Source organism: Miniopterus schreibersii (genome assembly GCF_964146895.1).
Source record: "Miniopterus schreibersii genome assembly, chromosome: 1".
Lineage (NCBI taxonomy): Eukaryota > Metazoa > Chordata > Mammalia > Chiroptera > Miniopteridae > Miniopterus > Miniopterus schreibersii.
In genome coordinates, this window is record NC_138101.1 from 84760197 (window position 1) to 84777735 (window position 17539).

General features: G+C 37.2%; 1 protein-coding gene across 1 annotated transcript in view; it reads right to left on the bottom strand.

Annotated features, from left to right (window-relative positions):
- The window catches only part of PLXDC2 (plexin domain containing 2), a 396924-nt gene that overhangs the window by 133004 nt on the left and 246381 nt on the right, over positions 1-17539 (bottom strand). The gene's annotated exons all lie outside the window — the stretch shown is intronic.

Consider the following 17539-nt stretch of genomic DNA (forward strand, 5'->3'; position numbering starts at 1 on the left):
GATTAAGTAACAAATTTGCGTGGGATATGGTAGCGCCCTGCAGACTGCCAAATCAGAAATCTATGTTCTGAACAACTGTCATTGTGGATAAAGTGACTGTTATCTGGAGAGGTTATTAGGCTGAAAGGACTAGTATAACTATCAGTAATTCCAGCATTCAATTTGCCATTATGAATCCCTTGTTATTTTAGCACCAGCCAAACTTGCAAGTCCTTTCTACAAATGAATGTATTTTCATGATGTTTAATTTCATTTTCTTAAACTGCAATCTCACCTTAGGACATTTTAGAAGCTACACAAGCATGCATTCATATATATTTTTATATCTTTCTCCATTACTGAAATGGAGAAAATGCTTCAGACCTTTTTTTCCCAAAGTTGAAAGGAGGCTAAACACCCATGGAAAAACTTGCACATTTCTCAGATTACTCAAGTGTTTATAATGTTAGCACCCCTTCAAAAAGATAAGGATTATATGTAATCTTTAGGTAAGATGATAAAAGCGTTGATAATGCAGATGCCTCTCTGCTGATCAGTGCCAGCCTATCCTAGCAGCTGGATACTGAGAGGGAATTTACTATGGAGAACTTGCTCTTGAATTAAATTTCAATAGCTCCTATGTTACACCCTTACCCACTTTTAATTATTCACACTGGATTTATTTACTTTGTGGATTATCCATGACAAATTGTTAATCCTGTACTAGTTTCTTGTCTCCAAGTCTTTAGGTCTAAAAGGAGAGTCAGCTCAGGGAGTGATAACTCACTTTAATATTAATCTAAGAAATGCACAATTAAGAACATATATGCAAATAGGCACATACATGTGGGAGCACGCACACACACACATGCACACACACAATTACAAAATAAAATCCAAAGCAAATGATTTATGAAAATGCAGGTGCAATGTTTAGGCAGTCAGAGTTAACTAGATATCTGGCGCTCTTATCGATCATGTTTCTATTTTCACAATAATTGGTAAAACAAGCAAGATTTCAAAAACACGAAACTGGGTAGGATTTAAACTTCTAGAAGTGTTCAAACTTTTGTCACCTCACTTATGATGTAAATAAAGCTTTCACTGGCATATTATGGTCTTTATTGTTTCAAATTCTCAACTGGAATTTCTGGGTGAGTTATTGAAGAATTAAATCTGTAATTACTTACTTTGAAATTAATTTGTATTCCCAGCAGTGTCTTCTTTCCTTTACCTCTTTTTTATTTTTCATCAAAGGCATATTTGAATTCTAACTATTTACCATAAAAATATATTTTAACTAGTAAAATCTTTAGCATGTGTTTTAATCGTTGATTACGTCGTTTCTCATTTGATGAGCAATAGCTTTCAAAATAAATTTCCTATGCCTTAAGCAGAATTTTGTACATCTGCAATTTTACATAGCTCAAATGTACTAAAAGATATTATATAAAGTGATGCAGTCATTGCTTTATTTTCCTGTAGATTTTCAGAGACACTCTTGAAGCTCAAAGCCCAATATCACATCCTTAAAATTATAGAGATGAAGAGTAACTATTTTTTCGGGTCTATGATTTGTTTTTTCTCTGATCCTCACCAACATGGCTTTATAATTTCACCATTAAAATGGATAGAAAAATTCTGTAAGTCTGATAGTTTAAGGACAAATTAAATTATACTCTGCAAATCTTCTTTCAGGGACAGTAGCTCTGGATAGCTATTTCTCTACTCTATGTTCTCTGGGTACTAACAGAAGAAACTTTGCTTTTTTTAAAGAATAAAGAAGGCAGTAACTCAAGGCAGTAAGGTAACTTTAAATCGATAGAAAATTCATTCTCCAAAACAACTCTAAGAAAAGCATCAGCAATTTGTAGAAAAGGGATTGCAAAATGCACAACCATAGATGATTTCAGATACTTAAATCTTAATGTTAATATTTAAAATCATATATATATATATATATTTGTCAATGAATGTTCCTACACAGATTTGGCTAAAAGTTATCCTCTACCCTCTATAACCTAGTTTTCATCAGGAAAAGATTTTCCAGAATGACAATTTCCCAAATTTCGAAGGTGAAGTCTCAAATTGTTCCCAAAGAACAAAGTAAAAATATAAAAGGATTTATTATCACGGAAAAGCAATAATCACAATCCTTGATTCTTCTATTACTGTAAAATTAAAATAAATTACGATCACTGCTACTATGACTCCTACAGGTGGGGCACCGGCTGTTAACAAGAAACAACGGCTCTAACTACTAGCACATCTGCCACCACTGTTAGCCTGCTACCACCATCACTCCCACCGCCACCAAGAATAATGTGAGAAACTACCCAAGAAGGCAAGTACCCCACCGCTCCACAACATGAATTTAATTCTGCTAATTTGGAGAATACTTGTTTGTGCTCCTAGGCCATATTGAAACCTACTTCCCTCAATATGTTAGGTTAGCTCTTAGTGACCAAGAAGTAAAATGCTTGACTGCATTGATGGGCTCTACAGTGCTTAGCTCTTTTTATCCCCAGATTTTCAAAATGTCACTTCAGCAGTGGCTAATCACTGAGTGGAGAGAAACCTTACAGGTGCCGAGAGTGGGCAGTGTAACTGGGTATTGATAGGAACCAGTGATGCAAATTTGGAGACCCTAAAGCAATAAATCTTTTCAGATGCTTCAAAGGCCCCCACAGTGACTCATTTAGACATTTACCTCTTTTCTTTCAAATTTTATTTTTCAGTTACAGTTTACATTCAATATTATTTGTATTAGTTTCGGTTGTGCAGCATAGTGGTTAGATAACCTGATATTTCAGGTACCCACCTGGCGCCATACATAGCGGGGAGTTTCCTAAAAAAATTAAAAATGGAACTACTTCCTTATGACTCAGTGAATCCACTTCTGGGTATATATCCGAAGAAACCCAAAACATGAATTTGAAAGAATATATGCACCCCTATGTTCATTGCAGCATTATTTACATTTACCTCTTTTCTTTAGCTGTCTTGGGCATGTCCAGTCGTACAAAAAAAAGAAGTTCATTCCTTTTGGTTTTTCACATTTGGAGGTAATATAGGCAAAATATTTTTATTGTTCTTTTCAGACTTGGTAGTTATCATTTGAAGGGCTAATCACACAATGTCTTCTTTGCTCACTCTATGCTTCTAGTTTAAATAGCACTCATTTATGTATCTAGTCATAAGTTTTGTAGAAAAGTGGTTATTATGCAGATAATGTGGTGCCCAGAGAGACACCTCCATTTGAAAGATTCAAATAAGAAAAGCAAATGCATTTTGCTTTTTTGGATTTCAAATGACAGCTGACACACTGAACTTCTCTTTGGCCTTCACTAGTAAACGTAGGGTTAAGCCTTGAGTCCAGCTGTAATCAACAGCTTTGCTCTTGCTCCCGGAAGGCTCTCCTTGGGCTGCTTTCTGTAGGTCTTTAGTCACTTGAATAATCTAGTTTTAAATCTGTAAACCTTTTCAAGTGATTTGAGGATTGTATCATTGTAAGCCCTGACATGAATAAACCCTCCTCACTCATTATATATTAACTACACTCATGTATTTATTAACCACAAATACTATTATGATAACAGTGAAATTAACAAATATCTATATTGGCCTTTACCAATTACATTATTTTCATGTATTCTCTTCACTGTATCTTTACAATAACTCTGAAAACATTATTATTATTATTATTATTATTTCCCTTTATTAAGTGAGGCATGTAATAAAGCCGGGTAATTTGCTCAAAGTCAAATAGCTAGATTTGGTTTCTAATTCCAAATTTTATCACCGCTTTACAATATATTTTAGAATTCATTATGTTTCCAGAACTATATGCTCTCCCTCGCTGATTTCATACTTAAACAAGGAGTATGAGGAAGAAAAGACCTGCTCTCTGTGTGAAAATTCCAACACCTATACCTCAGAGCAAAGGTGGAGTCACCCCAAATCCTGCTCCTTTTATTGTATTACTTCATCATTTCCTTTTAATTGGCAAATTGCATAAACAGGTTGAAATTAGATTCCCCTATTGCAATCTACCAAGTGACTGTGAAATTGATGAATGACATATAATTCGAGAATTTATATAATAGTGCAAACAAGTTATTTCCTAGCCATGTGACTAGGTTCTTGACCTCTCTGTGCCTCAGTTCCCTAATCTGTTAAATGCAGGAGTATTGGTATCAATGTCATTGAGTTGTTGTGATGGTTGAATGAGTTGATATGTGAAAAGCACTTGAAAAGAGTACTTAAAATAAAAATTTGCTGAAAGCAACCAATCCATTAAATTCTCTCTAATTTTTCCTCCTGGAAGTTTTCTCTGTCTAATGTATACTAGTTAATTAGACTTGCACTAAGAGGTTCATATGACTTCAAAATCATTCCTGAGACCCAACTGGTATAATATGTGTTTCTTTGCATAATTCCAGTTTGGTTAAGGCACACCACTGACCTAACTGCAAGGTAATAAAAACCCTTCATGTCCAAGTTCTTCGTTTGCTATTTCTTTCCTTACATTCTGATGGAATAAGCACCTTGTAAAAATATTAACCTCCTATTTGTTGCAAAGGGCTGTTTCATTTAATTGGAAGTGTCAGAGTAATAAAGGAAGCATGAAGCTGCTATAATTGCCTGTGAAACTTTAATGTGTAAAGAGCTACATAAAATATTCTGCTTCAACATAGTTCAGTTGGTATTTTTGATCCTAGAGGAAAGGTTGGAGCTGATGGGTATGCCTGTAGGGCACCGAACATTTATAGTTAAGTGCTGTTCTTAGAGAGCAAATGACAGTGGTGTATGCCACTGATCTGCCTTCGTGACATGTGCACTATGACCCCTACACATTAATTAAATAGATCTGAAATTTATGGTCTTTCATCCACAAGGATTTAGAAAATAGATTTTTCATACTGATCCCTCATTAACCTTTTATATGATCTGTTTCATTTCTATTCATGAAGATTTGAGCTATTTAACTGGGTGTTGTTTGTGATTATTGTTTTATCAATTGCTCAGTATTTGCGGTGGACAAATTGATTAAAGCAACAAATGAAGTCTGAATATAATTCAAGTTGTATTTTGCAGAAATGCATTTTATGAATCACAATATATTCCCACATGCTATAGACTACCCCGTTCCAGACAAATGCTTGTAACTCTGTCAGCCTTTCAAACAAAGCCATATGTGGCAGCAATTGCTAACTTGAAAATTAAAAATTGTGGTAAGTTATCTGGTAATGTAACTGTCTGCCAGCTACAACTATACAATGACAGGGTTCACCTAACAGGCTTCCTCTGGATACAATTGTTGCTAGTAGACCACACAGTTCACTGGGAGGATACTGGTTTGCAAAAGCAACCTAGATGGTTAGAGAAGAAAAACAATTGCTGAAGTTCCTGTGAGCTCACTAACCACTGGCTCCTAGGAAGCATTCTATAAAATTGTCAATCACCAAGTATTTTCCCTTTATTATTCCTACCAGCTGTCAAAGTAGAATATATCAAATCTATTTTATATAATGAAATACTGTAAATATATATATGCTAATACATATATATCCCATCTCATACGCTCCTTTATTCTATTGCCTTAATTACAAATTACAACAAAGTCATCCTCTGGGGGAAAAAGCAACAGGTTACACTTGGTTATTGGCTGAAATTACATTCATGAAATTACCAATATATAAATGTTGGCTATGTACAGTGCCTCTCTCTAACCCCAGAGAGAAAAGGCAGGAGCCAGAATTGTGTATACGAGGAAAGAGAGACTAAACTCTGTAACTTCTTTCATCTTCATTTTGAACTGTTAACAGAACTGTAGCCTATAGTACTTGTCTTCTCCATCTTGTTTGTCATATAAATCACTGTAACTTGTTCTTAACTCATGTTAACTCCTAGTAGTCGCTGTCAACAGTTCCCCTCCTCCCTCCTTTCTAAATGCTCTCTCTAGGATTTCCACAGATGCTCCCGTTCACACTGCAGGCAGCGAGTGGCGCCCCCTGGAGTTGTGTAGTGCATGAACTACATGGCTTCTCATTTTTACTTGAAAATCAAGTTCATCCCCTCTATTCAGGCAGATCCCGGTAATTATTCAAAAGCCTTACTCCTACATGGGAGAGGCAGGGGGGGTTGTTTTAAATTTTTTATTCTCCTAGACTGAGGATTCAGGGATCCTGTTGTCAAATTCTAGACTCGCATGTGGCAGCCTCGGTACCTGAGGTCTTGATTTTCAGGTATGCTGCCCCATGTTTCCAAAACTTCTCTTTTGAATTCCATTTTGGACCCTGCTTTCTGTGGGCAGGCTTTCTAGAAGGCAACTACGTGGCTTCCTGACTTATAAATATCAGCTCCCGTGGAATTCCTCCCATTTCCTAGGAAGGACCCAAATAATCTCCTCGGGAACTACCCAGGACAGTGCAAAACTATCCGCTGGGCTCCCATCCAGCCTCTGTCTTCCTCTAGAGAAAGGAGCTCATTCCTTGTTCTGTCTTCCAACTCCACTGCCGTCCCTTCCCAGCCCCTCCCATACCCTTCCCCACCTCCCCTGGCCTGGTGGGTCTACAATGGGGAAAAGTGAAAACTGTCCCTTCCTTTTCTAAGGACTTAAAAACTATCATTGAAATCCATTTTTTAAATATCCGGAAAGAGCCCCAGGGGAAGGATGGCCAAATGTAAAGAGAGGCCACCTTCAGGAGCCCCTACATCTTCACACCTTACTGTGCTTACCGAATAATCTGTAGTGTTGTATGTCTTACTTTAAAAATCGGGTATATTTAAAGTAAAGCAGGAGAATAGCTCATTTGGATTTCTGTCCAGAAATGTAGTTTATCCAGTCTCTAGTTTATACAACAAATTTTATTCGACATTTCTGAAATTATAACTACACTTTCCCACCTCCATTCTTCCAGGGACATTACTTTGTTTTCCATCACTGTTTAAGCATTTCTAGGAGACATGGAAGTCTCATGCCTAGGTTTTACCAGAATCCTTCCAAGCAGGGTCATGAAATGTCTTGAATGTACTGACAATCCCTTCATTGTCCCTCCCTTTTCAGTGCAAGAGAAATACCATTCATCTAGGCAGGAAAGAAGCTAAAAGGCAGGAGGAGAGCTCTGCACCATCACTCCCCAGTCAAGGGCCTGCTGCTTCCCCTTTTCTCCGGCATAACTAAAGTAACCCAATTGCTGTCTCAGATAATTTGGGTTTCAATGCCTTACCATTTAACTTATAAATCTAGTCGAATGCCGTATATATACTGCTTAGATAGGTAGATACGATGCTAAACAGCACTGCTGTGAACATGAACCAGTGAAAAGGACTGTACAAACATAACTGCAACACCACATTCAGCGCATATATATCCAGCATCTGCATGGCCTGACACCCTTTCCAAGTCCCAGCTCTGCAGAGGCTCCCTCTGCAGCTGCACTGATTCCTCCCCTGTCTGCCCTTGATCTTTGCCCTGGAAATACGGTCAGGCTCAGATTTCTCTGATATTTCCAGCTTCCCTGAGACACGTGCCTTTTTACAACCTCAAAACTGTGATCATAACTATATTTCCTCAGATGTTCTATCAGTCTGGACCCTTAGGGTGATGAGCGTTCAGTGAGAGACAAAACAACTGTAACAAAAAAGCACTGACCCAACTGTATATTCATATTACACTTTGTACTTTGTACTTTCAACATGCCCTACAATTTGACCACTCAAAACATTAGATGCTGAAAGAAAAATCTGCTCTATTTGAGAAAAGAATAAAAGAAGTATATATTTGACTTTGTTTGGATATACATATATGTGTGTGCTATATATACACACAAATGTATACAAACATATATCTATATATCTATATACTATCTCTATCTCTAATATCTATATATCTATAATCTCTTTCTCTCTCTATATATATAGGAGCTCATAGATTATGTAAATTAATACACAATACACATCGAGAGTCTTAGAATCAGAAGCACAATAAAATCCATCTTACTTCCTCTGAAAGCATTTTAGGCACAGCTTTACCATTCTGTTGACCCAGATGCACAGACCCATCAATATTTTGATTAATAATACCTACACTGAATTTTTCAAAAATGCATTTATTTTCACAGATATGTTTTCTTACATAACATGTATCCACTCTGTTTTAGAGCACTATAATTACTGAGAGCAGTGAGAGGTTGAAAGCAGCTCTAAGACTTCCTTTCCACATCCAAGCCTTATATTCCTCTCCCAACTCTTTCCCTCACACCAAAAGAAAACAAACAAACAAACATATAAATGAAAAAATAAACAAACAAAAAGTCAAATTTATTCAGGACCACCTCTGACTCAGGGGAGGATTGATTAGAATACATGTTCTTCCAGTACAGTTAGTACATAGAATTACTTGTATTCATTTGGGATATGGTCGTTGTGACCCAAAAGAGTAGCATTTGGAATCATTTACCTCACAAATTAGATCCTAATTCAAATGTTAAAGATTCTATGTCCTATAATCCTACTGTGGAAAATTTTGACTGAAAATGTAGATTTTGATCAGAATTCAGAGACAGCATATTTCCCTGACCTTGGAAGTTTTAGCAAATACTATTTAGATTCTAAAATTCTTAAATGCATATTCAAACATTCACACACATTCAAATACAGATATTTTGTGATGTTCAATCAATTTTGATTTGTTTATATATGTGACTGTGTATTTTAACTGTTTTAAAAATAAATGTTAAAAAGATAAATTCATATTATATGCATAGAATATGTGCTTATGCAAAAAGAATAAGAAATCATTGAGCACCCATGGATTTATCTACTAGTTTATCTACCAGCTTATCTACCAACCAGACTAAAAAATATATAATAAACTACAAATTTGACCTTTAAAATGTACTGTTTCCCTCCTGAGGGCTAACATTATTATAAATTTTGTTTAACATTTCCTTCCTTTTCTTTATAGTTTTTCCACAATATATCTGCATCCCTAAACAATCAGCTTTGCATATGTTTAGACTTCAAAATAACTGACTTGTAAGTATTCTCTACAAGTCTTTATTTTTTTGTAAATCTACATTCCCGAGAGAATCATCCCCATTGTGCAAGTAGCTGTGTATCATTTTTCATGGCTGTATCATATTCCACTATATGACTAAACCACCACAATTAATTTATCCATTAGACTCTTGAGGACATTTGTATCGTCTCAATTTTGTGCTCTTAAGCAGTTGCACATATGACCTGGTACACGATTTTGTAACACATAAACCCAGAAGCTGTATGGCTAGCTTATACGGATGCAAATGTGAAACTTCACCAGATATTGGGGAATTGTTTTTCAAAGCAGTTACACCAAGCAACACATCTACCATTACTATACACATATCTGCATTGCTTCATATAGCTATTAAAATTTTATATCATCACACTTTTTACCTTTTGCTAATCTGGTAGTTGTAAAACTATATTGCATTGTGGCACTAATTTACATTACTCAATTAAAATTACTCAATTACATTGATTAATTTACATTACTGTAAGGTTGAGTAATAATGAAATTCAATATTTTTCTCAGAAGCTCACTTGCCATTAAAGTTTTCTTTTCTGTGAAGTACCTGAAAATTTCTTGCCTTTTTTTGATTGATTTCTAGGATTCATTTCCTTGCTTTAAAAAAAAAAAAAAAAAATTCTGGATACTACTTATGGTTTGTGCTTTCTGTGCATTCTTACAGTGCTCCTTACTCTGAAATTATGGAGATATTCTTCCGTACCCTGATGTTATACATATGTCCTCTAAATATTTTATAAATTTACCTTACATGTTTTTTAAACTTCCACCTAACATTATTTTTGAAGAGTATAAAATATGGGTCAATTGGTGCTTTTTTTTTCTAGAGAAATAACCCAATATAACTTTTTGAAGATTTCATTCTATCCTCACTAACCTGCAATATCAACTCAATCATAAGTTTAATTTTCCTAAATCTGTGTGACTCCTCTTATAGTCTCTGTTTTGATGCACTGGTCAGTTTGTTTATTCCTGTGTGGATGCTACAATGTTTTATTTCTGTGTGTTCAGATCTGGTAAATGAAGAGACCATCACTTATCTGTGTTTTCCACACACACATACATGCAGAAATAAAATAATCATGTTAGATTTTGACCGAAATTGCACTGACATTGTGTCAGTTCACGAGGGAACTCCTTTGGATTTGGGGTCACCTCACCCATGAAGATGGTAGATAACTTTACTCATTTAGGCATTAGATATCTTTCATCGTTTTAAAAGTAATTTTCTCAAAAATGTCTTTTATATCATTTTTAGATTAACTCCAATTTAGGTAGTCTTCTCTGTAGCTATTATTATGAAGAACTTTACGTTCCATTATATTTTGCTGCAGTTTGTGGTGGCATTCAGAAATGGAACTGACTTTGTACGTTGATTTTATATTCAGCAATCTTGCTCAACTCTCCAATGAATTCTAATAATCTACATTTTTGTGTGTGTCGGGAGGGAGGGGCCTTCTCATATTTTGACAATCACATCATTTAAAAATAATGAGAATATGTTTTCTTTCCAACCATTATGTTTTATTTCTTTTTTAGTAAGTATCTATTGTGCATTGTTTTAATGCAGAAACAATAAACTCTTTTAAAAATATATATCTAAATGGTAAATTGAAATCTATAGAATATGAAAGAAATACAATTCAGAATCTAATCAAAACAATTACCATAAAGATATTTTATTAGACTGAAATAAAACTGCAAAATATTTAGACGGAATGTCACTGCCGAAGAATGACAATTTTGATGATTTCTCCTTTCAATTTCTTCTTATAGGAAATTCATACACACCTTAGAAATAGGTAAATTTCTCTCAAGCCATCAACCCGTAGATATCTGAACACTTTCCTTCTCTTGCTATTTCATTAGAGATGCTACTTTTCCATATCCATTGCCGCATCTTATTATCCAACCAGCGCAAAGCAGTAGGAAATGCCATTTGCAAAAGTGACTCATTTACTTCTCAATTTATTGTGCCTTTGACTAGAACAATACTTACTGGGAATAGGAGAACGGGGCATATAGCAAACAAAAGGCAGGCAATAGAAGCAGCCTGTGGGACAACCCCTGGGAGTGAAGAAGGCTGCACCCCTCCTGGGTTCGCGGCTACCACCGGTGGAAAAAGACCTTCCAAGTGCAGCTGCAGCGGTTTTTGTTGCCTCCCAGGGAAAACAGGAAATTCTTACATTTATTTTTTCAACACCTTTACCTTTATATATGTCAAAAGGCTCAGGGGGCAAAGCTCTCATCTTCTTAGGTTGAAAAGAGGCCCTTCTCCAAGGGCCCTGCAAAAAGGCATGAGAACTACACTGTAATTGGTAACCTGCTTTTCTAATAGGTTAGCTTTTGTGCAAGAGCAGCAACAGCCTGCTTCTCACGTGCACTTCTGTGGGACCGGTTCAGACGAATCAGAGCTGATGGTACAAATTTCTTTTCTTTTCTTTCACTTTATGTCTGCTAAGGCACAGAATGAAAAGGTTCACCATGCTGAAAGGCAGTCTTGCCCGGTACATTCATCTGCAGTTCCTGTCCGTGCCTGAGTGGAGTAGTCCCGGTGGCTGCAGGTAGAATTCCCAAAGCTCAGTAAAACTAGGGCAGGCCTGCACTGAACCAGTAATGCCCCTATAAATAAAAAGTAATACCCCATTAAATAAAAATTAATAATGTTTTAACCCTTCCACAAATTTGAGATATAGGAGGCATGGGGAGACAGACAAAATTAATAGTTAATTGTTCAGACGTCAACATTTCCTTCTTCATACACGGCCATTGTCAGAAACCCTACCCAGGTATTTAATGACCCTTAGCTCTCTCCTTCCTGTTGAAAACGTCTCTCAGGGGGTAAAAAAATTGGTGGGTGCTATGTACTATGGTGTGAATGGCTGTAATGTTTACCATGTTATCCCCTCTCAGGAGTATGTATGTGTTACTGAGGAAGCTGACCGACTTTATGTTAAGAAATGGGTCTCCGCAGTCATTACAAACAAGGGGCTGAAATCACCCAGGTGAGCGTCTACTCACAGCTGACCTTGGGAGAGAGTCAGAGCAGGTCCCCTACTAAACTCTTACCATTCTGCAAAAAGTGGAGGCTGAAATCTTGTGCTTATGGCTCACTGCGGCCCCTCGGGTGGCCAGAACCACCCTCTGCTGGTTCTGCAATGCTGGAGGTCTCTGAGGACAGTGCTACGACACAACTGCACTGCAAGGGCTGGTTAGGGGTGTGGGAGTGACATGGGGGCCCCTCTGGTTTATGGCTGCTGCCCAGTGACTTTATAATATACAAGACATCATACAAAACTGTGATTTTATTAGAACCTAGCCATTCCAGAGACACCAATATTTGAAGAGAAAATGATAAAAAAAAATTGCATCATGGATTTGTTTTACCTCATTAGATAAGCTTTTAAGGGTAGGTGGGCCAATTTACTCGGCTTGGCACAGTGTCTGGCATATAATAAGTTGGTTTCAGGAATGAGAGTGGCTGAATTTCCAAATGCTGCTGCAGAGGTAGAAAGCCCTCCCTGGTCTGGTCACTCACTGCCTGGCTCTTCACCAAAGTCTCCGACCTCTCCTCCTCATGAGCCCTGCGCTTCACCTCCTCCAGGCTGCTTTTTCTGCCTGGAACACACTTTCCTCCTTCTGTGCCCTGCAAAATCCTACTGGCCTTTCAAGCGTCAAAGGAAACATCTCCTCTTCAGTGAAGCCTCCTTTTATCCACTCCAACCCCGAAGGTCTGATTACACCTGTCAGTGTGCCATCCCTATGCCCCTCCAGACTTCTATTATAAATCTTGTCACACGGAGTTACAGTTGTTTAGTTTCACATCCACCCCCTGGCCTGTTTCCACCTCTTATTACCGGTTACCGACTACAGAGGACAGTGATTGTAACTTTTTCATGTTTGTGTCTCAACAGTGCCTGACCGTCATTCATGCACTCATCCAATTTGCAAGCAGCTATTGAGTGCTCAGTGTGTCCGAGCGACAGCACCAGGCATGAGGCTAGAGGAGGAGGAAGGGCATTCTCTGGGCTTCACAGAATGGCATGGGATGAGCCTGGGGAGCAACAGCCAGGGGGAGGCTGGGGGAGGCCAAGCAGCCAGGCAAAGGTTTGGGGATTTTTTTTTTTCAAAGATAAGGGGAACACATGAAGTGCTGAAGCAGAGACTTAATATTCCAGACTTGCTTTACTGAAGGAGCATTCTGATAAATACCACATTCAGGAGAGTGCTTATTTCCCAAGCACAAGAATAGAGAATGGGTACATGGCACAATTCAACTGGGTCTATTTTTGCCTCACAGCCTGAATACGGGTATTGGGTACAAAGGTGGTTTTCATAGTATGTATTTTTTAGATACAGCTGATGTATTTAAAATTACTTGTAATTTATTCAGGCAGAGTATAGACAATGAGTAAGGAGGAATCTTACTTGAAATAGGGTGAACAGCTCACCATTTCAACAATCCATGGAAAGGCGGAATGGTCTTAAAGCTAGGAGTGAGGTAGACAGAAGTAGACACATCAAAGCGTTTTTTAGAAGTACAGTGGCACCTCGGTTTTCCAAACATCTCTGTTGACGAACATTTAGATTTACTAATGCCGTGAACCCAGAAGGAAATGCTTCGGTTTCCGAACACGCCTCGGAAGTCGAACATGCCCCGCGGCTTCAGCTGAGGGCAAGATCCTGAGGCCCAGCTGTCGGCTGTGGATCCCTCGGTTTTTGAACGTTTCAGAACTTGAATGGCCTTCGAGAAAGGATTGCATTCGAAAACCGAGGGACCATTGCAAGGTCAATGCCCAGATGGGTCATTAGATATAGGGCGAGGGGCTGAGGAGGGAGTCAAATGGAAGACGATGGTGCCATTTACTAAAACGAAGAAACTTGTGGAGAAAAAGCTAAATCTAGATCTACAGGCTAGTTTCAGAATAAAAATATGCAAACAATCTAATCCAATTTCTGTCACTCATAGGTAGGACAATGAAAGGGGTCATACGGTGGTTTTCCATCACTAAAGGTTCCCTGTTGTGTCGGTTGCTTTTGCATTAAGTCCTCAGGACCCCTGGGTAACTGGCAATAATCATATTCTTTCTATGGATAAGCACCATTGCAAGACCTACAAAAGGGAGGGACCATTATTTATAATTTCACCATAAATATGGATATGTATTTCTACCCCAGATAAGGTGAGGATGCAAGGTCACACACAGATAAACTACTCTTGGATAAACTAAAATAAAATCACTTTAAAGGTCACATTCCATTCTGATGTGTCGTCTTCTGTGATCTAAACCTTATGTAGAGCCTTTATATGACAAATGCACTTATTTCCCTGCTGACAACGTATTTGTCTGCAATATGAGTAGTTCACAAATACTATATAGGGAGATATAGCAAATATGTCCCATGATGAAGATTTTCTTTCCAACTTTGATGTAGACCTCGCTTTGGAATAAACTAAGGGAGCATATGTATTGACAGACCTTTAAATAAAAACAAAGCCAAAAAAATATTATACTTGAAAATCTATAAAACACAACTGTAGGAATGTTACAAGTATACTCTGACAGAAGTCTTGTTCTAAGGTTCCCAACCTATTTCAGATAAACAAATATGAAAGCCTCAATAAAAGAGTAATTAAAAAGGTCACTCAAGATCCCCCCTGAATATTCTCCCACTGAAGCAGAGGGTAATAATGGGAGATAAACGTGGAGTTGAGATGCAGAGGAGGATTCCTTTTTGAGGAAAAGAGTAACCAAGACCATACAATGAGGAGAGGAGCAATTTAAATTCAAAATGAGGCTGGGCACAAAGCAAAGATTAAAAGGAAATCCGAATCTTTTTATTTTTATAAGTGAACAATTCAAGTCAGTATCTCCATTCTGTTCAGTAACTGAAAGACTCAGCGAGAGCCTGTGAAGTAAATTCAAGTGATAATAAAAATGTTGTGAAAGAGTGTTAGAAAATATTTGAAGGTGTACATTAGAATCTGTTAACTTTGTGGACATCAAATGCTTCTCAAAATAATTGTCCTTTGGGAAAATTGATTTTGTTATAAGAAAGAATAACCATAAGATTGGCACTCTGGGATCTCGTGCAAAGCTTACCCCTCCCACCTCCGCCAAATGTGATCATTCATCCCTTTTTTTGTTTTGTTTGTTATAATTTTGGTAAGAACACTTCTTTGACTCACTGGATGGTCAGGAGTGTGTTGTTTAATCTCCATGTATGTGTATATTTTCTAGTTTTCCTTTAGCTATTAATTTTCTAGTTTCATACCAGTGTAGTCAGAAAAGGTGCCTGATATGATTTCAGTGCTTGATATAATTTCAGACTTGTTTTGTGGCCTAACATATAATCTATACTAAAGAATGTTCCATGTGGATTTGAAGAGAATGTGTATTCTGGGGCTGTTGGATGGAATATTCTGCATATGTCTGTTAGGTTCTTTTGATCTGTATAGTTATTCATGTCTGCTATTTCGTTATTGATTTTCTGTCTGGATGTTGTATCCATTATTGAAGAGGAATACTGAAGTTCCCTGTTATGATTTCTCCCTGTCTAACTTTCCCTTCAGCTTGTCTTTGTTTGATTTACATATTTATGGACTTTAATGTTGGGTACACATATATTTAAAATTATTATGTCTTCCTGATGAATTGATTCTTTTATCATTATTTAAAATTCTTTGTCTCTTGTGATAGGCAATACTTGTATCAGAATTCTGCTTTGTGTGATATAAGTATAGCCACTCTGTTCTCTTTTGGTCACCATTTGCATGGAGTATCCCTTCATTTTGAGCCTACATGTGTCTTTAAATCCAAAGTGAATTTCTCACAGCCAGCAGATAGTTGAATCCTGTTGTGTTTCATTTTTTAATCCATTCAGTAGTAAGTCTTCTGATGAAGGAGGCTGCTCCACTTACATTTAAAGTAATTACTGAGAGGGGAAGGACTTACTACTGTGACTTTATTGCTTGTTTTCCGTCTGTCTTGTAGCTCCTTTATTCCTATTTTCCTCTCTTAATGTTTTCCTTTGTATTTCATTGATTTTTTTTTTTTTTTGTAATGATATGCTTTGATTCCTCTTTTCCTTTTATGCGCCTTCTATAGGTATTTTCTTTGTGGTTACCATGGGCTTACATAAACATCTCATAGTTTTAACAGTCAGTTTTAGCTGATAACACCAATAATTTGGTTATTCTTAACTGGTTTTAACATGAAGTAAATATGTATTTCCTGCAATGATTACAGAGTGATTCTTTAAAAGGCTTATTGACAAAACAAACATTTCACATTGACATTTTCAGTTTTGATTTTGAACTAAACTAAACCAAATGTTAGTTTATAAATGTGTACATTTTACTTAGAGAACATCTACGGTTCAAATGAAATATTTCTCTGGATCCCAACACAATTTTTTTCAAAAATCTAAACTGAATTAAAAATATACTTATCTTTCAAATTATAAAACATCATAACATTAGTTGCTAGTATAGGTAAAATAAATAATTCACTTTAAGTAAATAGAGTAATAAATCTATTTTTAAGTGGCATGAGGAATTTACCACCAAGGTTAAAATAAATAAGCTTATGTGAAAGTATTAGAAAATGATAAAAGACATTTTAAGGCATTTTATTAGTTTTTCCACTGTGCAAAACTTAGGTTTACAAGTCTATCACCCACACTAAATGGGACATTCCTGCAGAGTGGGGAATGCACTGTCATTGTAACCCCTTCTGTGTAGCACATAACAGGTTCTCTACGAATGCTGGCTGATTCCTACTGAGAAACTAAGCAGGAGAGTAATAAAACCGCGTTTCGGTTTAGTTTGGTACAATTATACTCCCTGGTGAGGGAGTGCCAATAAACAAGGAGCCCAGTGAGGAGCCAGAAGTGATTGGAATAATCCAGGTGTGAGGTGACAGGGAATCTAACTGTTGGCAGTGAGTAAGGAAAGGAAGGGATGGGTCACACAGAGTCTAGGGGGGCGGGGAGGAGCACAGCTAATTAAAAAGGAAAAACAAAACAAAGACAACCTTAATATGTAGATCCAACAAAACTGGAAAGACTGATGAAACAAGAACCAAGGTTTGGGAGGGGAGGTAATGAGCCAGGAAAAACGGTGTCACGGAAGTCTAAAGAGGTGGGGTCTTACACCATAAATGCTACCACTGAGGAAAATGAACAAAACATTTCTGATCAGGCCATTCCCCGTTACTGCTTATGATAAAGATCAGAAGAACTAATTTTTGATGAAAGGTAATACTAAAACAGTTCTAAGCGGCATGGCCTGTCATGTACAGCCCTCGGTGGTGACCCAATAGTAATAGGTCTATCCAGTTTCCTCCCCAGGGAAGGCAAGGCCAGGTCATCTACCCTTCATAATTTTTCAGTTCCTTTTTGTATGCTCTCATTCCCACTTCCCCTTCCTGGACAGCCCTTCTCTTGCATATACTACACCTGTCAAAATCGCACCTGCTCCTC